General features: G+C 38.3%; 1 pseudogene across 1 annotated transcript; it reads left to right on the forward strand.

The window, feature by feature from the left end:
- The first annotated feature begins 781 nt into the window (after window positions 1-781).
- Window positions 782-13,407, forward strand: LOC308243491 (jun dimerization protein 2-like; annotated as a pseudogene). Its single transcript has 2 exons — window positions 782-826; window positions 12,912-13,407. The product of its transcript is annotated as a jun dimerization protein 2-like (transcript).
- Window positions 13,408-25,174: the final 11,767 nt, after the last annotated feature.

Below are 25,174 nucleotides of genomic sequence, written 5' to 3' on the forward strand. Positions count from 1 at the left end.
GACCAACACTGACTAAGAGTGCTTGAGAATATTGTATTCCTGGTTGTTCTCTGTAATGCTGGTCTGTCTGCCCTTTGTTTATCGCTAGACCTTGGCCCTGCCACAGCTTTGAAGCTCCATCTCAGGAAATCCTTGGGACATTTTCTGTTTTGTTTTGGCACTCCTGGATCACAGCAATTCAAAGTCAGCCCATCACATGCAAGCTCACTGGGAACCTTACTGCTTTCTGTTGTCTGCACACTTCGAGGCCAGAATTAGATAAGAATATTTTCACAGATGGTAGAATACTCATCATAAAACAAAGTCAGTTTTTCACTATTTTTGGTCATGGTTGGTGAGGCTGATTTAAGATGTATGCTGACCTTTCTCAACCACAATTTCCTTGCCAGCACAACCAGGATAAATATTTCATAGTGATATGTGTTCATCTCCTTCCTGACTCATGGCATAATGTAATTTTAGATTTATTCAAGTTAGCATTTGAATAAGGTCTGCCATGCAAATTGTATGTTGCATGACCAAGGAATGTCTGGTCTTGTTTCCTATCCTACCCCCCCAGCACCCAACATAATTCCTGGTGTTCAGTCACTACCAGTTGAATGAATGAATGAATGGATCGATGACTTCCAGTCTTGTTGAAAGATCTTGATGATGTGAAAGTGTTTGAAAGCACTTTAAATAATTGAGAAGACTATAAAGTACATGTGACTGCTTTCACCCAAGGCACTGGTCCTCAAATAATTGATTTGCATGCATTGGGTCAACTCAGAGTTTGATAGCAATGCCAATGCCTGATCCACTTCCTGAGATTCTGATTGTGGTACAGGTAAGCCCTCACAGGAGGTTTGTTTTAAGGTATTCTAGTCTGAAATTGATGTTCTTATTCCATTGCTGTGTGTTGTATTTGGTGTGGCAGTTTCCATGCACAACTCTGAAATTTCTGAGATAAAACTGGGACATGCTAGAGGAGAGCAATTAAACCAACTTATAAATGAAGAAACTGAGGCTTAAGATAGTAAGCATCTTGCTTGAGATCCTATAGAAATTAAGGTCAGAACCAAAACATGTGTTCAATTCTTACAGGTTTCAAAGCCTATAGTAGGCTAAATGCAGTAGGCTATTTAAGCATTTTTATTGCTTAGAAGTAACTACTTAACATATATCAGAAAGCCTTAAAGTGTTAGTCACTCAATCATTGGGTTAAAGTGTAAAATACAGATTTTTGACAAGTGAGTTAATTTCTGAAGTCACTGAACACCAGGTCTTACAGATATTTCCCAAAAGCTTATTATTGCACAGGTATAAGTTTCTATCTTCTTGTTTCTTATAAAAAAACTAGAGGCCTGATGCACAAAATTCATGCAAGAGTAGGCCTTCCTTCCTCCACTGCCGGCACTGGCTTCCCTCTGGCACCCGGGACCCAGGCTTCCCTTGCAGCCCCGGCTTAGTCCACATCTGGTCTAATTAGCATATTATGCTTTTATTATTATAGGTGACTTTTTTTTGTCTCAATGTTGTACATTTTTTATGCTTATTTTATTTTTGAATGTTGTCTATGTTTCAAAGGTCTTAATTATAAAATCCATTTATTATTTCTTATTCAAAAATCATTTACTTATCATCAGCTATCTGTCACATCATGCTGCAAATTCAAATATGAATAAAAAATGCCTCCTGTTTTCTATGACTTAAAGCTCTTCAGTCACTGAGTATGCCTCCTTGGTCAAAAAGCGGTCTGTACCCATTAAACAAGACAAGAAATACAGGAGCATAAGTAGATGTGGAGGAGTGGTAGAAGGAAAAGATATTGATAATGTTAGATTTAGAACTATTGAAGCTTTCATGGGACTACAGGTGAATATTTCCAGCAGCAATTGGATACATGGGTATTGATAGTAGAATGGAGATCTTGACGCCAAATAAAGATTGAGCAGTCATTTGTATTTGGGGGAGTGTAGAGGGGATTTCTCCATGAAGCCTATTGGTGGCCTAAGAAAAGAAGAGAATCTAGGACAGAGTTCTAGGGAATTATTCACCTGTAAGGACTAAGCAGAAGAAATGAGACAAAGAGAACAAGAGGATGGAGGAAAGGTGGTCTGAAGGGAAAGAACTGATACTCAGTGGAGTGATATCCCAGAAAACATGAGAGAAAAGGGTACCAAGAAAACAGATGTCAAGATGGAAGTCAGGATGGATAGAAGGTGAGCACAGACTCTTCTCTCAGGACATTTGACTGTGAAAGCAATTAGTGAAATGGGTGATGCATAGATGTATAGAGTAGGGTGATATTTGAGCTTGAAAGCCCATAAATATATGGCTCATTCTGAAAAATGGTCATTTGTTATTTGTATATGTTATTGTTTCAGAAGCAAAGTCTCCAACTTGGGATTTTTCCTTCCAGATCTTTTGATGATGTTCTTAGCTACAAAACTGGGAGAGTTTTCCAGATGTCCAAAAAGCGAATTTCCTAGCCTGCTTATATCCTTGGCACATCTGCTAAACACGCAATGTAGACTTGTTTTATTGTGAAGATAAATTGTTCAAGACATTATTTAATATATACACCAGTTTTAACCACAGTGGAGATGATAGCTTAGCATGAAGGTAAACTATGGAACAACCTTATTTCCCAGCTTTTCTAGATGCAATTGACAAAGAAATCATGAAATTTTCTTTACATTTTCTTATATATGGTAGGCAGCATGTCTCTTGCACCATACTATCAATGAAAACTGCATTGCAAACATTTATATACAACATTCAGAGAATCTGAATGAATTCTAGTCAGTCTTTCCAGTGACCTGAAGCTTAAGCCCGTGACTTTCACATTAGTGCATGCTTACTCAGAAATTGGAATAATCATCATATTCTATAGGTCTTTGTTATTTGTAGACATACTTTTGTAATTTATTTATTTATTTTTCTAGGAAACACAATTTTGAGTTTTATTTGATGTTGTACAGAGTAGGATAATGTAGGCCAAAGGGCTCTGATGTCAAGCATCTAAGAATTTAAAAAGTAAGGAACAAAGGTGACTGACTATACTTTAATGACAAATGAAAGTGATACATAGGTTACAGTCTACATTTTAAAATTAATTTGTTCTAACAAACCTAAAATTTACTTTGATGAGCTATTTAATATAGCCTAAGGAGCAGGCACTGTTCTAAGCACTTTAAGCCTCACAACACAGTGAATGAGGGTTCCTTTTTTTCCTACAACCTCTCCAACACTTGTTATGCTTATCTTGTTGATAATGGCTACTCTAATAGGTGTAATGCAGTATCTCATTGTAGTTTCGATTTGCATTTTCCTAATTGCCAGTGAGGATGAACATCTTTTCATAAGTCTATTGGCTGTTCATATGTCTTCTTGAGAGAGGTGTATTTTCAGGTCCTTTGCCCATTTTTTTTTTTAATTGGATTATTTGGTGTTGAGTTTTATGAGTTTTTTTTTTAATATATATTTTGGAAATTAAACCTTTGTTGAAGCTACTATTTCCAAATATCATCTCCAATCTGGTTGGCTGCCTGTTTGTTTTATTGGAAGTTTCTTTTGATGTGCAGAAGCTTTTTAGTCTGATATAGTCCCACTCATTTATTTTTTGCCTTTACTTCTCTTGCCTTTGGGGTCAAGTTCATTAAATGTTCTCTATGACCCAGGTCCATAAGTTTGGTACCTATATTTTCTTCTATGAAACTTATTGTTTTGAATCTTATATTTAGGTCTTTGATCCATTTTGAATTATTTTTTGTGCATGGGCACAAACTGTAATCCAGTTTCATTCATTTGCATATGGCTTTCCAGTTTTCCTATTAAGAGATTATCTTTACTCCACTGTGTGTTTCTGATTCCTTTGTCAAAAATTATGTCCATATACATGTGGTTTTATAGCTAGGCTCTCTATTCTGTCCCATTGAACTGTGTGTCTGTTTATCTGCCGATACCATGCTGTTTTGATTATCATAGCTCTGTAGTATAATTTGAAATCAGGTAGTGTGATACCTCCAGCTTTGTTCTTTTTTCTTAGGATTGCTTTGGCTATGTGGGGTCTTTTGTAGTTCCATACAAATATGATGATTTCTCATTCAATTTCTTTAAAAAAATGATATTGGGATTTTGATGGGGATTGTGTTAAATCTGTATATTGCTTTGGGTAATATGGCAATTTTACCTATGCCGATTCTTCCAATCCATGAACACAAGATATTTTTCCATTTTGTTGTGTCTTTTATAATCCCTCTTAATAATGCTTTGCTATTTTCAGTATATAGGTCTTTCACTTCTTCTTTCCCTATTTGGATGGCTTTTTATTTATTTCTCTTGCCTTATTGCTCTGGCTAGGACTTCCAGCACCATCCTATATAATAAAAGGCTAATATGCAAATAGGCCAAATGGTGGAACAACCAAACAACTGAACAACTGGTTGCTCTGATGTGCGATGACCACCAGGGTCGCACGTACAACATGGCAGGCATTGGCCTTAGCGGGATGGTGGAGCAGGTAAGCGGGGGTGCCAGAACAAGGTGGGGAGCCAGTTGCTGTCATAGGGGTGAGCCTCTGGTGGTTACTGAAAATTCTTTGCTCCTGCGTGCTGTGGTCTGCTAGCCCCAATTGGCCCTGAGGGCTTCTCCACCTCCCTCTGCTCCTGTGGGGCAAATGGGGCAGCAACAGCTGCTCTCAGACACTGCTGGCAATGGCTCTGCTTATATCCACTGCTGTTGCTGGCCCCAATTGCTCTGCACCATCAGCGTGTGGGAGTGGTGGCAGCAGCGGGAGCAGGGGCTGCCAGCAGACAGGGGACAGGGGCCACAGCAGGAGGGGCCAGGCGGGGGTGCAGAGGATGGGCTGAGACCCGCCCCTGTGCCCACTGCAGCCTCGAGGCCCACAGTTCCTTTCAAGGTGCATGATTTCGTGCACTGGGCCCCTAGTCCTATCTAATAAAAGAGTAATATGCAAATTAACCATCACTCTGCTACACCAACAAGCCACGCCCACCAGCCAATCAGGAGCAAATATGCAAATAAACCCAACCAAGATGGCTACAGCCACAGAGAGCAGGAGGGAGGCTTGGGTTTCCCCAGCAATGGAGGAAGCCAAGCTTTCCACCTGCCCTTGCCGGCCTAGGCCTTCACTCAAGGCTACAAAGTTTCAATGATAGAAGATACATAAATCCAAACAGAAATGGCGGCAGCCACGGAGCTGGAAAGAGCAGGAGGCTAGGGTTGCCCGTGGTGATGGAGGAAGCCAAGCTTTCCACACACCCTGGCCGGCCCAGGCCTCCGCTTAAGGCTACAAAGTTTTAATTATAGAAGATACATAAATCCCAATAGAAATAGCTGCCGCCTCAGAGCAAGCAGAAGGCTTGGCTCCGCTCCAGGCTACAAAGTTTCAATTGTAGAACATAAATAAACCCCAGATACCAGGGCCTCCGCTTGGGTCACCAGGGGGCGTGGCCGGCCTGCAAACCACCACAGGCCCCTCTCCCAGGCCGCATCATGCCCCAAGGGAACCCCCACCCTGATCTGGGACACCCTTCAGGGCAAACCAGCTGGCCCCCACCCAGGCACCAGGCCTCTATCCTATCTAATAAAAGAGTAATATGCAGATTGACCATCACTCCAACACACAAGATCCTGCCCCCATGTGGACACAAGATGGCCACCACAAGATGGCCAGCAGGGGAGGGCAGTTGGGAGGGACCAGGCCTGCAAGGGAGGGCAGTTGGGGGTGATCAAGCCTGCAGGGGAGGGCGGTTAGGGGTGACCAAGCCAGTAGAGGAGACCAGACCTGCAGAGAAAGGCAGTTGGGAGGGACCCAGGCCTGCAGGGGAGAGCAGTTGGGGGGGACCAGGTCTGCAGGGGAGGGCAGTTAGGGGTGACCAGGCATGCAGGGGTGGGTAGTTAGGAGCAAACAGGCTGGCAGGGGAGCAGTTAGGCATCAATCAGGCTGGCAGGGGAGTGGTTAGGGGGTGATCAGGCTGGCAGGCAGAAGTGGTTAGGGGCAATCAGGAAGGCAGACAGGTGAGCAGTTGGGAGCCAGCAGTCCTGGATTGTGAGAGGGGTCCCAGATTGGAGAGGGTGCAGGCTGGGCTGAGGGACACCCCCCTCCCCCGTGCATGAATTTCGTGCACCGGGCCTCTAGTGTTACATAAGAGTGGTGAGCTTGGACATCCTTGTCTTGTTTCTGATCTTAGGGGAAAAACTTTCAGTGTTCCACCATTGAATATGATATTAGCTGAGAGTTTATCATATATGGCCTTTATTCTGGTGAGGTACTTTCCTTCTATATCTGTTTTATTGAGTGTTTTAATTATAAGTGGATGTTGTATCTGATTAAATGCTTTTTCTGCATCTATTGATAAGATCATAAGATTTTTAACCTTTCTTTTGTTAATTTGGTGTATTTTGTTGATTTATTTTGGAATGCTAACCATCCCTGTGCCTCTGCAATGAATCTCACTTGCTTGTGATGTATTATTTTTTGGATGTACTGTTGTATTCGATTTGCTAGTATTTTGTTTAGGATTTTTGCATCTGTATTCATCAGAGATATTAGTTTTCTTTTTTTGTGTTATCTTTGCCATATTTTGGTGTCAGGGTTATATTGCCCTATAAAATGTGTTAGGAGGTATTGCCTCTTCTTCAATTTTTTGGAAAAGTTAGAAAAGGTAGGTTTTAAATCTTCTTTGAATGTTTGGTAGAATTCACTGGTGAAGTCATCTGGTCCTGGACTTTTGTTTTTGGGAGGTTTGTGATGGCTGTTTCAGTTTCCTCACTGCTGATCAGTATTTAGGTTTTCCAGTTCTTCGTGATTTAGTCTAGGAAGGTTATGTATTTCTAGGAACTTACCCATTTCTTCTAGGTTATTGAATTTGGAGGCATAAAGTCTTTCATAATGTTCTAGCACAGGGGTGGGCAAACTTTTTGACTCGAGGGCCACAATGGGTTCTTAAACTGAACCGGAGGGCCGGAACAAAAGCATGGATGGAGTGTTTGTGTGAACTAATATAAATTCAAAGTAAACATCATTACATAAAAGGGTACCGTCTTTTTTTTTTTTTATTTCAATAGTTTTATTCATTTCATACTGTGCTCTCCAGGGGCGTGTCTCCCTACATCACCACGATAACGTGTCTACGCATTCCCAGGGTGATGCCGGGAGACGCGTCTGCGGGCATTACAAGGAGCCTCTGGAAGATTGAGGGGTTGTTCCTTCTACTGAATGGGCAGATATAAATCCGCCCACTCAGAAGAAGGAGCTGCGGCCGTGTTTCCCGACGTTGCCATGTTAACACTGCTGCTGGTAAAGGAGCGGAGGGGAGAGCAAGAGAACCCTCCACTCTTTCGGCTCCGCGGGCCGGATAGAACAGCCAAACGGGCCGGATCCGGCCCATGGGCCTTAGTTTGCCCACAGCTGTTCTAGCATGATCTTTTGTATATTTGTGATGTCTGTGGTGACTTTTCCTCTCTCATGTCTGATTTTGTTTAATGGGTCTTTTCCCTTTTATCCTTAGTGAGGCTAGCAAGGGTTTTGTCAATTGTATTAATCTTTTCAATGAACCAGTTATTTGTTTTATTGATTTTTTTGTAAGGCTTTTTTTTCTCTATTTAATTTAATTCTCTTCTAATTTTTATTATTTCCTTTCTTCTACTGGCTTTGGGTTGCATTTGTTCTTCATTTTCTAGTATTTTAAGATGCAATATTAAGTTGTTTACTTGAGATTTCTCTTGTTTCTTGAGATATGCTGGTAATGATATAAACCTCCCTCTTATTATTGCTTTCGCTGCAACCCAGAGGTTTTGATATGTTGTGTTATCATTCTCATTTGTCTCCCTATATATATATTTTTTGCCCTTCAATAAATATTAGTTTAATTTTAATTAGATAATTTTCTGAAAGAATTTTTAATGGTTAATTGGTAAATTTTATTTTATTGACTGATATTTTCTAACTCCATCTTTCGTTTCATAATGTCTTTCAATGAATATTTCATAGATAGCTTGAGAAAAATTTTTTTCTCCTTTTTTTTCCCCATTGACCTCCCCCTGGCCTCCCCTACCCCTCAGTACATGCCTTTACCTGCCCCACCCCCAGTGTCTTGTATCCATTGGTTATGCTTATATGCATGCGTACAAGTTCTTCGGTTGATCTCTTACAGCCCCCCACAACCTCCCCTGCCTTCCCGCTGTAGTTTGACTGTCTGTTCAATGCTTCTTTGCCTCTGTATCTATTTTTTCCCCATTTCTTTCCTTTAAAAAATCTTGCCTCTGCAGACTAGAAATAAACATATAATAACAAAAAATGTTTGAGTTCCAAATTCAATGTCCAAAAGTTCTGAGTTCCTGTTTCAATGTCAAACAGTTCCTTATGTGTACATGTCAGCAATGATATCTGGATGGTGGGCACATGGTGGCAATGCAGGTCCGACCCTCTCTGGTTTGGTCCTAGGCAACCTGCTGCATCGCACAGCTGCTGACTGCTATCGTGGCAAGGCGTCGTCAGCGTCTCCCATCTCTGGACTGTTTCTCCTCTTGTCTTCGTGGTTGGAGCAAACCTGTCAATTCCTCTCTGTTGTAGGAATCCACATGGTCTTGGAGTTGTTTTCTGAAAATATACAAACATATTCTTGACCAAAAGTTAATAAAGGGATCTTTTCTATATAATTGATTTGGGATCCTTTTTATTTTTGCCCAAACAATTTTCTTTTGTCTTATTTAGACACCATGTGTGTTTTTCATGGGTGTCTTGCTGTTAGCATTACAAATGAAAATTAATTTTGTAAAGTAAAAATTTTCTAGATGTAATTTACTTATAGGATATTTTTCCTTAGATGATATTACCCTACTATCCCCCCCTTTTTTTTATTAATGGAGGCTTTTGTAAATTTTATATAAAGTCCTAATAACTTTAAATTTTAAATTTTTGCACAAAAATATGACTGCTTTAGGTTCATTGCATGTTCAGGAATTTTACCATGAGATGAACTACCAATAGAAATTTTAGTTACTACTTTAGGAACAGCTTTTTGTCCAGTACAATTAAATTTTCTTGAATATTCACTTATTTCAATTAGCCTATTTAAATTAATCTGAAAACTTGATTATTATTTTACTGTCAAATTTAATACTCTACCAACCATTTTAGTTTACCCTGTAAATATTAGTGGAAAGGATTATTTGCATTCTTGAGTAGGCCCTGAGCATTCCTGGTGCTAGGCTGGGTTTAGATATAGGGCAGCTGCTGTCGGCCAAGTCTCTGTCTGTTACCTGGGTCCCAGTCTGGGCTGGGTCAAGTCTCTGTCTGTCACCTTTGTCCCGATGATCTGAGCTGGGCGTGGGAAGCAAAGCAGCCATGGGGGCAGGAGACCTCCCTCAGATGGGGTGAGGGTTCAGGCCCCTGCAAGGTTGGGAGGGTGAGGGTCTGTGCCCCACCTCTTTTGACCCCCAAGTTCTCTCCTGATGGCCCCTCTGCGACTGTGCCTGTCTTAGGTTGTTCCTTCCCTGAGGAATCTTACCTGTCTCTGGCTAACCAGTCATCCTCCAGGGCCATGCAGGGTGATGTGAGGTTCAGTTCTGTCTCCTTGGTAGCCTAATGTCTCCCTATATTTTTTATCTCATCTTTTATTTCTTCTTTGACCCAGTCATTTTTTAGTAGTGTGGTATTTAATCTCCACATATTTGTGGGTTTCTTTATATATTATTTGCAGTTGAATTCTAATTTCAAGGTATCATGGTCAGAAACTATGCTTGGTATAATTTCAATCTTTTTGAATTTGTTGATGCTACTTCTGTGACCCAACATATGGTCTAACCTTGAGAATATTCCATGTGCACTGGAGCAGAATCTATAATCTGATGTTCTGGGATGAAATGTTCTGTAAATGTCAATTATGTCCATTTGGTCTACTCTTTCATTTAAGGTGATATTTATTGATTTTCTGTTGGGTTGATCTGTCTAGAGCTGTCAATGAAGTATAAAGGTCTCCAACTATGATTGTGTTTTGATCTGTTTCTCCCTTTATTTCTATGAGTAGTTGTTTTGTGTATTTCGGTGCTCGCTGGTTGGGTGCATATATGTTAAGAAGTGTTATGTTTTCTTGATGTAGTGTTCCCTTTATCATTATAAAGTGCCCATCTTTGTCTTTTGTTATCTTGAAATCTATTTTGTTATATATAAGTATGGTATACCTGCATTTTTATGGATGTGAATTGGAGAATCAGTTCCCACCCTTTTACTTTGAATCTACCTTTGTCTTTGCTGCTTAGATGTGTCTCTTATAAGTAGCATATGGTTGGGTTTTGTTTTTTGATCCACTCTGCTTCTTTGTGCCTCTTTACTGGTGAATTCAGACCATTTACTTTTAGAGTAATTATTGATGTATGGGGATTTCCTATAGCCATTTTGTCTTTTGTTTTCTGGTAACTCTGTGCCTCCATTGGTTCTTTTTCTTTATGTTCTGTCGCATTTTTTGGTGGCATTCCATCATTCCATACATCTTTCCTCTGTTTCTTTCTTTTTCTTTTTTTTTTTTTTTTTAAAGCTATATGTCCGGATTGGAGATTTTTGTGTGTGGTTGTCATTAGGTTTATAAAAATGAAATTGCATACCATAGTTTTTTCCCTTTTGAGTGCATCTGATGTTCATTTTCCTTTGCCAGTTCAGACCTTTCCCCTTCCTCTTGTGTGTTTTGTTGTCAAAAATTATCCCTGTTTATGCTGTAAGTTTTTTTGGTGATCTTACTCATAGTGTTGTGACCTTATGTTCTTTGTTTTGGGTAGAATAACTTCCTTGAGTATATCCTGCAGTGGAGGTTTTCTGGTGATAAAATCCCTCCGCTTCAGTATATCTGGGAACATCTTTATTTCTCCTTCATATTTAAAGGATAATTTTGCTGAATATATTATTAATGGCTGGCAATTTCTTTCAGACATTTAAATATTTGGTTCCACTCTCTTCTAGCTTGTAGAGTTTCTGCTGAGAAGTTCTATGAAATTCCGATGGGTTTTTCTTTGTAGGTCACTTCCTTCTTTTCCTTGACTGCTTTGAGAATTTTTTCTTTGTCATTGATTTTTGACAGTTTCATTACCAAGTGCCTTGATGAGGGCCTCTTTGGATTGAGGTAACTAGGTGTTCTGTTTGCTTCTTGGATTCAAATATCTAGTTCTTTCCATAGATTTGGGAAGTTCTTATCCACTATTTGTTTTAATAAACTCTCCATTCCATGCTCCTTGTCTTTCTCCTCCACAATGCCTATGATTCTGATATTACTTTTTTGAGAGAGTCAGAGAGGTCTCATAGAGTTCTTTTGTTTTTCTTTATTCTCAGGTCTCTTTCTTTTTCCCTCTGCATCATTTCTTGATTCCTGTCTTTCCTTTAACTGGTTGCTTCTGTTTTATATGCTCAACAATTCACTCATAATATCCTCAACTGCATGCTTCATTTCCAGGATTTTTGATTGATTCTTTTTTCAATTTCCTTGGGGAGATACTCATTTTGTTCATTGATTTGTTTTCTTAGTGCACTGAATTGCCTGTTAGTATTTTCTCACATCTCACTGAGTATCTTCAAAACTGCAATATTGAAATCTATGTAATTTATATCACATAATTCCATGTGTTCCAGCCTGCTTTCTGGGAATTTTTCATTTTCTTTCTGGTCATCTTCGTTACAGTGTTCTTCATGCTATTTTCTGCCCTCCTTTGTTTTTGCATTTATCTGTGAAGAGGTCTTTTTACTATGTTTCTGTAGATGGCACTGAATCACAAGATTTTTTACCTCTGTGGTCTCCCAGATTTGAGCCTCTATGGCTTCTGCAGGATAGTATCACTGCACTGATTGGGGATGGGACTTGTTTTGCCCTCACTGTAATGACAACCCCTGACCTCTTTGGGGTCCTGCCCCAAGCACCCCTCTTGGGGATCAGTCAGAGAGGGAAACAGTAATTCTACTGCAATAGCTCCTGGTTTACAGACACTATTTTCCTGAAGCCAACTCCAAAGGCAATGGAAGGGGAGTTGACTCAAACACTGCTTGCTCTAGACACTCATAGCTTGCAGCTCTCCATGCTGGGTTTCTCCCCGCTCCCACCAGCAGCTCTCTGTTCCTCTCCAAGAAAGTGCCTGCTATTGTCATCTTTCTCCCTTCTCCCAGCTGGGCTGTGAGCTCTCAACTGAGTTTCCAACTGCAGAGTTGTGTCTATGGGCCATTTGGGCTTTCCTCCCTTTTCATCTCCCTGTTTATTCACGGATGCTCACCTTTAGGTATTTCAGTATCTGCGTCTCTCAGACATGCATCTGTGTTGAGTAGGGACTTCTTTACTGAATTATGGTTGGTTAACTTTGTTGAAATGTCAAGGGGAGAGGAAAAGATGTGCCCTTAGGCCACCATTCCTCTCTACTTTTGTAATTTAAATAAAAATGCATAAATGAAGTGTTGAACATTTAGTTGCTATTAAATATAAAAGTAGTTTACATAATTTTGTGCAATAAGAAAGAAATACATGAATGACATTCTCATACTTTGGAAGGATAAAACAATCTTATATAATAAAAACCCAGCAACCGAAACGGTGGAATGACCAGAGACCAGAACCACCATGGCCCCTCGCCTGGGCTGGCCTGCCCTTCAGCAAGCAGTTAGGGGTGATCAGGCAGGCAAGAGAGTGGTTAGGGATGATCAGGCAGGCAGGCAGGCAGAGCCCCACGATTGATCACCTCAAAGAGGAAAACCCAGGCCGCCCGCCACAGCCTACGGGAGGGATACTTGGCGGCTGCGATGGGAGGCGCTGGTGGTGGTGGATGCTGCAGGGCGGGGCTGGTGCCACGGGGGCTCCTGAGCTGGCATGGTGCCTACAGCCTGGCCCAGGCCCTGGGGTCACCACCTCCGCCCTCAGCTTCTGCAGGGCTAGACTGCCACTCCTCCTGCTCTGACGCCTGGGCAGATCCCAGACCCTTCCATGACTTCAGGCTCTCTGCCAGGGCTCGGACCCCTGACCGGACTCCCCAGCTCGGCCCTGACTGCAGAGGAGCTGAAATACACTGACATCCACAACATTGGGGCCATTATTGCCCCTTTGCACTTCCTGGAGGTGAAACTGGGCAAGAGGCCTCAACCTGTGAAAAGTGAGCTAGACAAGGAAGAGGAGAGGAGGAAAAGGTTCCAGGAAAAGAAAGTGGTGGCAGCCTGATGCCAGAACATGAAGAAGGAGCACAAGGAGTGTCTGCAGTGGGAATCTGAGTGGCTGGAGCTCATGAATGCGAAGCTGAAAACCCAGATGGAGGAGCCGAAGCAGGAGCATCCTGATGCTCAACTGGCATCACCCCACCTGCATCATCAGGACTGACAGTGTTAAGACCCCTGGCTCAGAAGGCAACCCACTGCTGGAGCAGCTGGAGGAGAAGTGACCATGGGCTGAGAGAAGGAAGAAGAAGAAGAGGAGATCAGGAGAGGGAGGAAGAGGAGGGTCCCAGAGGGCTCTTCCTTGCTGCATGAAAAACTCTTCAATGAGGTTCAACACAGCCAGCTCCAGCTGGGCTTTTTTGTGAAACTCAGATCAGCCACACCAGGGGAAGAAACCCATGCTGATGAAACCCAGGACCAAGCGCTGAGACCAACGTAGTCCTGAGGGGGGCTGTTCTGCCAGGGGCCAGGCTTGCAGGAGACAGGACAGAGGCTCTGGGCCAGAGAGACGCCCAACCAGGCAGCTGTGAGCACTTCTCCAGCCTCTCTGCCAGGGCACCCACCCAAAGGACCTCTGAGCAGCCAGGAAAAGTCATGAGTTGCAACCAAAATTAGGCTGAGTATGGAACTCAGAGTGAAACTGCAACTGCCTGCCCCCAGCCCTGGTCCTGGTCCTGACCCTGACCCTGATCCTGAAGCAAGGCTGGAGAAGGGCACAGTGCCAGGCCCTGCCGTACCCACCCACCGTGGTCCAGCTCAGTCCTGCCCGGAGTGGCAGCCAGGGCTACCCTCACTGGCTGTGCTGGAGTTGCTGTGGGCACGAGGCACGGGTGCCCTTCCAAAGCACATACTCACTGAATGTTTACAGACTGGCTGTCCTGGCAGGGCTTTCAACTGCACATTTTTTAAAATTCTTTCTTTTTAAAAATATTTTTTGCAAAAAAAAGATTTTATATAAGCAATATATAAATGGATTTCTATAATCTCTCATTGATACAGTATACATATGCTATGGTTTGTTTGTTATGAACAGATATTCAGCAGTTATGGCTGTTGCGTATAACTTCTAAGTACTGTAGTCTTTGGGTGTTGGGGGTGGCAGTGGTGGGGGTGCGGTGCATTTCCATCCTGGTAAACCCTTCATAGTACTCAGTTCTGCATCGCTCAGTAAACATTACTTTTACTTAAAAAAAAAAAAAAAAAAGAGAGACCCAGGCTACCCGGCCAGTGGCACTGCAGCAGGTTGGCGGGCCCTCCCTCTGTGGGGTGATCAATCTGGGGCCCCCGCCATCAATCACCCTGCAGAGGGAGGCCCACACCGGCCAAGTGATTGCACCCCATGCCTGTCACTTGCAGAGGGAGGCAACCCGTGGCAGGGGAAAGGAGGCAGCGCTGCACAGATAGCAAGCAGTAGCAGTGGTGGGGGTGGGTTCAGCTGCCAGCAGCTGAGGGAAGGAAAGCTCCAATAGGCCCTGATCTCAGGCCAGGCCTAGTGACCCTACCCGAAGGGTCCGGATTGCAAGAAGGTGCAGGCCTGGCTGAGGGGACCGCCCCCTCAGGGTGCACGGATTTTTATGCAACGAGCCTCTAGTTTGTATATATTTGCAAATCTGTCTTGGTAGATAAATCACTATCTACCCTATGTATTGCCTCTCTTAGATTCTTGGATACTCAAAATATGAAGGAAAGGATTATTGTATTGTTAATTAGAAAGAAACTCTTTCTTCATAACTGTTGGTTGATGGGCTGCATTAGATTAGATTAATGTATAGATGCCACCAAGATATCAAGCCTGAGTCCCACATGGCCATAATTTATAAACATTAAGTTCTCCACTCCATCTATAGTTGATAAACTTTCACTGAAGTTTAATTAAACATTGAGACATTTTTATTTGACTTAATTTGTGCTTTTATAAAGTTTAGAACTATTGTCCTTTAAAGAATTTTTTCAGGGTTCTTTTTTACTGTATTTGTAAACTCAGAATTCTGCTTTTTTATTTACCTATTTTGCTTAGATTTTAATTTTCTTAGGTAGTTTAGTTTTATCAGTCAGTGTTTGATATGCAGATTTATTTATTAATGCCATCTGTTTCCATGAAAGCTATTTAAGTGCTAAGCAGTTGCCTGAATGATGTTCAGGTCTGCATGGGGGGTAATATTGGAAATTAGAATCCCACAAAGACAAATGCTTTATATGAGACAAAGATCAGATACAAATTGGCTTATTTATCATTTTATTGTGATCCCACTACAAGTGTGCCATCTGTATCTATGAGTTCTGAGGATGTTCTATCTTTTAGAGATTGATTGTTAATAAGTGTTTTCTTCTATTACTAAATTATCTTTCCAACCTAGCTAGAATATTACCCAATTAAGATTATAATTCAGGCAAATTCATTTAGGAATGCTAATTAATGGCCTTAATTTCCTCCAAATTATTTTAATAATCTTAGGCTCCATGTAAAAAATTATAACAAAATAACATTAAACAGACATTTCAATGGGTTCAATTCCCAAGAGTTCATGTGGTTTATGTACTAGTGTTTCCTTAACTTAATCAGAGCTGGTCAATTGAACAGAGCACATTGCAAAGAATGACACTTTCATTTCAGTCTCATGTTGCCTGAATAGTCTGATTCAGCTATTCCTAGACTCTACCTCTGGCTTCATTTGATCTGGAATATTCTTCGAAAAGTAAAATACAATCATTTTAGCCAAACCCTTTCTAGTTCAATTTTATCAACACTCAACTCTTCATGACACTTTTCTGTATTTTGATAATTTTGAGTATCTCCTATTAAGTACCTTTTATAAAACTTAGAGTTAATTGTTTAAAAAATCTGTCTTATCCATTTATCTTAAACTACTTGAATATAAACTCTAAGTCGTCTCAGTACCTTTGTTCTTAGTTTTTCAAAATTATTTTTATTCAATTAAAAATAAAATGAGCAGCTCTTACTTATATATATAAAGTTTTATTAAAAATTAATAATCAGATGCTCAAATCAAACTCCTCTATTCTCACCCACTGCCCCCCCTTTTTTAATTTAGCAATGTATCATGGACTTCTTTAATGTTCTTTTTATCTGATTCCCTGATGATGAATATCAGATATGTTTTCAAATTTGTAGTTGTTACTGCTGTTATTTTTCCACTATAAATACTGTAATAAATATCCTTATATGCATATCTTTTCTTATGCTTATCTATACAGAATAGCTCCTACAAGGGCAACCAAGTTAAAGGCAATTAGTATTTTCAATTTAAAAATGTATTTCTAAAATATTTTCAAAGAAGATGTAGTAATTCACTCTTGTACCAGAAATATCTGTGAAGACCAATTTTCCTTCATTCTTGCCAGAACTGAATGCTATTTCTTATCTAAATTTTTATCTTCTTTTCTATAGAACAGAGTTGTACATAGTACGTACTTAATTCTTTGTTGAGCTAAGTTGCTTTAGTATTTTGAAGCTATGTTTTCCTTTTAGTCTTTTATTTAATACTAATTTTCCTTTATTCATATACAGATTCATATTTTTATGAAATTACATAAAAATTTAGGTCAAATTGTGTTAGTATTTATTCACACATTTGATTATGAACACTTTAATATTTTTCTGTTTCTCACCTTTAACTCATGAATACCTCTAATTACTCCTGCATTTACTACCATAATTTTTAATAACAGTGCTTTATATTGTAGGACATATTTTTGCCATTATTATCCCACTGTTACTGAAAAAATTCAATGTCAGAAGGGTAAAGTCTGCCCTTATGATAATTCTGAGTTCTTTATGGTGGATACTTTCTGTTTTTTTCCACTTTGATGCCATTGTATAGTTCTGCATTTCCTCAACATTGCATAGTCTGCTATTCCTTTTAAAGCTCTTTGCTGAAAAAAAAAAATAAAAAAGAAAGAAAAAGCCCACGTTTTCAGCATTATATTTTAATGATTGAATCTTTTATGGTTTCTACATATGTCAGCAAAGTACTTAAGCTTGAATACTAAAGTTTAGTATTAAATACTAGTTTAGTATTAAATTTTAGTACTTTAAACATCAATACTAAACTAATTTGTGTCTCATATTTATATATGTTGTTAAACATATAGTCTTTTTAAACTATTTAATCCTTATAATAACCCTGTGATGCTGGTGTGATAGTATCCTAACTTTAATTTTACTGACATAAAGCCTGAGTTTTTTAAAGAGGTTTTAAATAATTTATTTTAGGGCTTACAGCTAGTAAGTATGAGAACTGAGATTTACATCATAATTTCTTGATTCTAAGTCAAATGATCTCTCACACTGGTTCTCAGAATCTTAAATTGAAATAAGATTTTTGAATATTTCAATGTAAACAAGACTTAATTAAACAAGCACTTTATATACTATTGATTATGTTCTGTGTTTACTGCAGTTTCAGTTAATATAATGGAAAATATATTCCATTATATTAACTGATTAATATAATGGAAAATAATTAATTATAAATAAATCCAACTTTTCTTGGAAAGAAAATTAAAAACCTTTTAAATCATGCAGTTCATAAACTGGTAAAGAAACTCCTTAATTGTTAAAATGTTAGAAATGATTCCTCTAAAATCAAAATTTAATTTTGAAATAAATATCACTTTAAGATCAACCCTAGGGGATACTATGCTAAGTGGAGTAAGCCAGACACAGAAGGACAAATACTCCATTGTAACATTTACATGAGGAATCTAAGATAGTCAAATAGTAGGAGCAGAGCTAGGGGCTGAGGAGAGAGAAGGGGGAGGTATTAGTCAAAGGGTGCAAAGTTTTATTTCTGCAACATGAATAACTTCCAGAGATCTATTATATAGCATATTTCCTATATTTGACAATACTATATTACATACTTTCAATTTGTTATTAGGGTAGATCTCAAGTGTAATAATAATAATAGTAATAATAGCAATGATAATAAGAGGGCAGGAGGACATTTTTGGAGATGATGGATATGTTTATGACATAGATCGTGGTGATGGTTTCAAGGGTGTGTACTTGTCTCCAAATTCATTAATTTGTATACATTAAATACGTAGTTTTTTTTGTATGTCAATCAGACCTCAATAAAGTGATCTTAAAAAATAATCAACCATAGACAATGTTGCTGACTTAACTAAAAAGTGAGTGTATGTGCTTGTGTTCCATTTCTATTTCCTACTAGTTTTCTTGGTATCATTTGTAAATAATAAACTCTGTATTTTTAGAAAGGTGTGCATCTAGATTCAATTATTATTACAATTATACATGTTTGTAGTGAGAAAGGTACTCTATATAGATGGATTCTTGTGTTTCCTAAATTTCTTGACACTAACCATAGTGTTAAGATGCATTTTCAATACATTATTGATTTCTTATATCAGGTGGAATTGTGGAATCTTGAGGTTTCTCTGTTAGAGCTCTGTGTGCTCTTTCCTTGAGCCTATTTAATGAGATGTTTGAAAAAATGATTTTCCTTAAGGACAAAGGGGAAAGATCTATCATTTTATTATTTATCTTCATTATATTATATCTGCCCCAATAATACTTCTTCATGTACAATTACACAGGTCCTTAGATTGACACTTCATTGTTTTTCTTCTATTTGAACAAGAATGACAACAGCAAATCCTGAGTTTTGTTTAATGTGTTGCTTTGACTCTATTTTCTTCTAGTCTGTAGTTTGGCTTTGGCTTTGAATAAGCATTTGCTTCATTTATTGCTGTTGATACTAACACTGATTTATTAAAGGGTAAGACACCATATGTTCATTTCAGAAATATCAGTTCCATTTTGTATATTTTAAATTTAAATACTTTTCCAAGCTATTTATTATTTACTTTTAACTTGCAGTAATTTGTGTCCTTTCCATTTTTCATTTTGTTTTATTATCATTTTCAAAAAATGTCATCACCTTTCTTATGTGTTTTTATTTTGTTAAAGGGAAATATTTTATTCTACTTGTTGCAAAGAAAAAGTGAAAAATGTGGGCAGCAGAAATTTTGTATTTAAGCATGGCTGACGAAATTTGGCATCAATTCTTTACCACAAGGTAAAGAATTGCTATTTCAGTCTAATAAAAGATGACTGAAAATATAATGTAATGGACAGAATCATAAATTGAGGTACACCTGCAGAAGCACTGAAAAGAAGATGCACAAAATATGCCCTAGGATAGAAACTAAATCAAAATTATGAAATACTCATTTTTAAAATTTGGTCTATATTGTATAAAATATCTAAATAAGTCAACTTAAAAATTATGGACTTCAAGTTGCAGAATTGAGATCCCTCTTAAACTTGGCTCTCTCAAGAACACTCACTTAAGATAATAGCTGCATCATTTTCACCATAACTCTTGAAGTTCAATGCTGAGAGTGCATATCAATTAATGCACATTCATTAGTGTAAACATTTATCTTTTACAGTATTATCTGACTTTTGCTGACTTACATTTCAGACCTAGGAGGGGGGCAAATCAATAATAAAACAATACTAATTATGGAATAAGAAAGTCAACATTTATGGTTAACTCCTAATAATTATGTATTCCAGTGAGAGTGTTGATGGAAATAGTTATTTGCATATTCTTAAATACTTAATTTCATGGAAATACACAATTTTTAAGCAAAAAAAGGGAATATGATTTTAAATTAATAAGTACAGTTGCAGTTCTAAAACAATAAATGTAGATGTTGAAAAGGAGAAACTACAATAGTTTCAGGCCAAATCACTCAATAATTAGAAACTAACTTAAAAGCCATTCTGATTTAGTCATTATAATTTTCAGTTAATGGATTTATTAAGCCAAAACAGGGTAAGTGTTCCTTTTACACATAATATTGCATATTTCTAGAGCTTGCAAGATCTGCAATAGATTGCCTTTTGTTGAGATTCATTTTTACTCTTTCAAATGATGTCACTTGATCCATATTAGACAGTGACTTTCACAATTAAAGTCTTATCCCAAGATATTACTTTTTGAAAGCACATTAATGAACACTTTTTGCCTCACTCCTAGTCATTGCCTAGATCTTGCACAACAGTTATTTTTCATTTTCATTCTTTCTAAAAAATAATACAACAGTTCCTACATGAAAACCTTTTAAGCATTTACTTTGAGCATTTGAAACAGAGCATCGATTAGCTGAGCCAGGATAAACTTATAGAGCCAAAAGCAACAATAGAACTTAGAAAGGAAAGTCTGCTAAGCCTAGTTAATCAGCCACATACAGTAACTGAGAATGCTTGAACACTTATTGAACTGAAGAAGTCCTATAAAATGGCATTGCACTAATCAGTCAAAATCCAGCTATATTGAGTTGTTACCATCAGTCACAACAGATAAATATCAGATTGTGTCAATTGTGTGCTATGACATGACACTAGCAAAAGAATTCCAAGGTTTATATAGAGAGATTAAGTTACAACAGAGACTCCATTTCTTATTTTTAGTTGGAATATTTCTGTTAATTTGCTAAAAAATTAAAAGGCTGTGTATAACTTATTTTAGGTATATGGTGAACTGATATTTGTTAATATATATGTATTACACACACACACTCACACATTCCCTTTTCCATTTAGAAAGTTAATAAAAGGAAAATAAAAGTAGTGACTAGAGTATGCATGCACACATACACACACACACAAAGTAATCAATTTGTTACCAAAGGCAAGTAACTGACTATTTTTTTCTTTCTCTGATGTGTAATCTATTGCTTATTGCTTAGTACCTTACTAATTAAAGGTGTGAACTGAGTGTACAAAAACCAATGGATACCTCTGGATAAAGAAGACAGATGCTATTTCATGAACAAGTGGCTATTGAATCTTACTGAGACAACCCACAATTCACTTTTTCCACCCAATTCAACCCAACCAATATTATAGGATATGCCAGTTCTTTATGCAAATCAATGCAGAGTTTGCAAAAATGGAAATCTTTAGAGAGTCTGAACTAATCAAAGAGATGGAAAATGTTTATAATTCACCCTGTATAATACAGAATATGTTAAGTGTTATACAAGCACACATACATATGATCTTATGAAGCAGGGAGATACAAGTGCTTTTTTTCGGAAAATAGGTTACAAAAGTTACCACTCAAGCAATGGCATGTGATCTGGATTCTTCTGGTTGAGATGGGTGCAAGAGAAGTTCAGGTGATGGACAGTATGGGGTAGAGGTTGGAAAGCAGAGGGCTTTGAGAACAAGGGGAGGGAAACCAATATTCAGGAGAGGGTCTGAGGCAGGGTAGTAAGTAATACAGTTGAAGAGCAGAGGTGGGTCCTTGGAAACCCAGGCTCAGGATTTTGATTCTGTTCTAAATGTAGGTGATAATCTTCAGAGATTTTTAGCAAGAGGATAACAATAAGAGTCAAAGATGTAAAATAGGAAAACTAATCTCATTTCATTACAAAGGCATGAAGAGGAGTGAATGGGATCAGAGCCTTGATGCCACCAATGGTTAGTTGTTTGTACAACAAGCAAATACTGAGCACTAACTTGTTCTTGGGTCAAATTGTTGGGAATTGTATAAGTTTCCTAGGGCTGCCATAATAAAGTATAGACTGGTGGCTTAAACTAACAGAAATTTATTTGCTCTAGTTCCGAAGTGTCAGTAGGGCCTAGTTTCCTATAAAGCCTGTGGGGCAAGATCCTTCCTTGCCTCTTCCAGCTCTGGTAGTCCCAGGCATTCTTTGGCTTGAGGCAACCTAACTCCAATCTCCATCTCTATTTTTCACATGGTTGTCTGATCTCCATGTTTCTGCCTCACCTTCTCCTCTTATAAGAGCCCCAGTTATATCGGATTAGAGCCTACCTAATGGTCTCATTATAACTTGATTACATCTGCAATGACCTATTTGCAAGTTCATAATCCCAGGTATAAGAGATCAGAAGTTTAACATATCACTTTGGGGGATATGATTCAACCCATAACAAGAATGGATTGTGGAGCCTAATGGGAAATGCAATACCAAAGCAGAATTGATCTATGATGTACAGGTATAGGAGAGAGGAGGCATAAAATAATTATAGTCTGGGAGGGGAAGAAAATATAAAACCTGAAGAGTCAGGCATTTGGTATGGGTAGAAAGGGAAAACTAGGTGATCTCAATAATGTGGTTTAAATATCAGTGAAATTTTGATTGCACTTGTGAGTTGACCTAAGCCAGTTCCATCATTCAACAATGGTCAGGGGATCCGTAGCAATTTACTTGTAGGCAGAAGCTACACATATTCTTGACTACAGCCTGACTGTCTCTACCACAACCTCATTATGTGTTTATATATTGTTATAGCATAGATAGTTACAATTAAAGCAACTACTAGACTGAAATACTCCCAAGGGGAAAACATTATTAGCAAGTGGGAGAAAAAAAACCACAAGTCATGGAGATATTTGTGATTGCAGAGGCATCACTACTCTGTCTTCTGCTTTCTGGCAAGCACTTTGCTTGAAAGGTTAATTCAGAGATGAATGTAATGGGGATTGAACAGATGATTGGCCAAACTTCTAGTCAGGCCAGGAAATAGAATCCTCCTTTGTAGTTGGGATAGGGGGTGGGCAGGCAAGGGGATATGGTGAGTGGAAACTGGGCACAGAAGATGGGAGAGGGATTAGGAGTTTGAAATAAGGCTAGATTTAGGGCTAGGCATGAGACTGCATAAAGTAATGTTGATGGATTCCTGCATCCCTATATCTTATGCTTCATCATGGAGGACAGTGGGCTCTATGAAATGTTTCATGAGTGCTATACATTTCACCAATTAAAAAGTATTTCTTGCATAATTATACAAATAAACCTGTGTAATTTACATAATGGTATTTAAATTATTTGCTGTTGCTACTATATAGACTGTGAATTACTGATTAAGATTTAAAATGTTACCAAAACAAACCAAATATATCACAGACACTATGGACACCACACTGTTTATTCAGAATTATTTTAAAGTAATTACCATATAAAAATATACATCTTTTTGAAAATACTCTTTCATTCAGTGGTTCTTCAATTAAAATAGAAGTGGAGACTATGGAAGAACAGATAAGTCTCTGAGGCATTGAGTATAAGAGGAGCGGGCTGAAGACAGATGCTTGAGGAAATTTACTTTTAATGAATAAGTCATAGGAAGAGAAGCTAGGCAAGGAGCCCAAGAAAGATCTAATAGGGCAGTAGATTAAAAAAAAAGCTTAAAGTACAGGAAGAGTAAGTTTCAGGAAATAGTGGACAGGAATACCAGGGTTGAAGAAACCAAGAACCTAATGACCCATTCCCTAGTAGTCCACTTCTCAAACTTGGGCAAAATTAACAACATAAGCAGAAGAATGAGTTATGTTAGGTTTTCAGCAACCAGTCAATGGGGAACTGAATACCCTACTCTCTTATTCTCCTGATGGCTTATATACAAAATAAGGATTTTTTAAAATGCCAAGAAGAAAATTTTCTCTCTCTCTCTCTCTCTCTCTCTCTCTCTCTCTCACACACACACACACACACACACACACACACACACACACACACACATCTAATAACTAATAATAATTTTCAGAGGCAATTTATTTTAGAAATATATTTTAGGATATACTCATTTTTAAGGCAAAATTATCAGTACCAACCCTTTTGTTCAAAGAAAATAGAGTTTATAATATAATGGAGATCTAAAGGCATGTCATCTTTATTTTACTTTTGTTCTCCAGAATGTTCCTCTGAACCAATGAGAAAGAAATGAGTCCAGTTACTAACCTGTTCACTTTATGATGGCAACAAATAGGCCTCAAAAAAGATTTGAAATTATGGTGTTCTGCATTTTGTTCTCATACCTCTCTCTGTTAGAAGAAAATAATAGAAAATTTTATTGTGAGCCTAACATGCAACCATCTATGGTTTGGTGATGGAGATAGTTGAGTTTGCTTCAAGTTGCATAACCATTCATCTTGGACTGGGGTATTCTATGACCACAACCCGAGCTGGATGCCTTTCTAAAGTAAGTAGACCCATTTACACTGCACTGGAAGCTGCCTCTATGTAGTGCATGGCCAATTGGTGGTAGGTCAATGGCATCATTTTTATGAATGCATCAATAATATAATGTAATTGGAAAACACTAAAACAAATGGCTATCTATAATGAGCTCCATTCATTGAGTTCTGGAAATTAATGATGCTTTATTGAACGATCATTGCATGAAGCTCTGTGACATATGCCTGGTGATGTTACAAAATTTCATAGTCCACAAACCATAGTGATTCAATTTTCTCAGAGGTGTATTTATCCGTCTATGTCTGGCATTGATTCCTTTCCACTGTGTTCTCATTTGGAGGTTCTATTATTGTTTACATAAACCAGAAAATGATCAAGAGGGAAAAGATAATACAAAGTGGGTGATTAAAGCTATCTTCCAGAAAGAACATTTACAATTATATTTACTATTTGAAAATATAGGTGCAGGTTTTTAACGTAGAATTTCCATCTGTATCTTTAATCAGTGGATTCACAAGACATATAACAGATATTGGCAAGCATGTACCCTTTATCAGACACTGTGCTAGGCATTGGGTTGGATACAAAGGTGAATTTTAAAAAGTCTTGCCATCAAGGACTTTATAGTCTAGTTGAGCAGATAAGTCATGCAGCCTCCCATATCACATAGCTCCTTGTAAATGTCAATGTACAAATGTTAAAATTAATCAAAGCTTTAAAATTCAGTTGAGGATACCCAAGAACCATAATAAAGACAGAGAAAATGCTATGAGTGTTCAGAGAAAAGAGTGAAACATACTTGCCTAAATTAAGAAATGTAGATTTGTCCTTTCCCCCTCCCCAGAGTTTTGTTACAGATTTCCGTTTCTTCTGATACTACATATTCTTTAAAAAGTTAAATACTGAATAACTTTGTTTATTTGACATCTGGAAAAGACAAACATCGGGTCGCAGTAAACATCATTGCTTACCGGTGAGGCTGAGAGAGGG

The sequence above is a fragment of the Plecotus auritus genome (genome assembly GCF_963455305.1).
Source record: "Plecotus auritus genome assembly, chromosome: 3".
Taxonomy (NCBI): Eukaryota; Metazoa; Chordata; class Mammalia; order Chiroptera; family Vespertilionidae; genus Plecotus; species Plecotus auritus.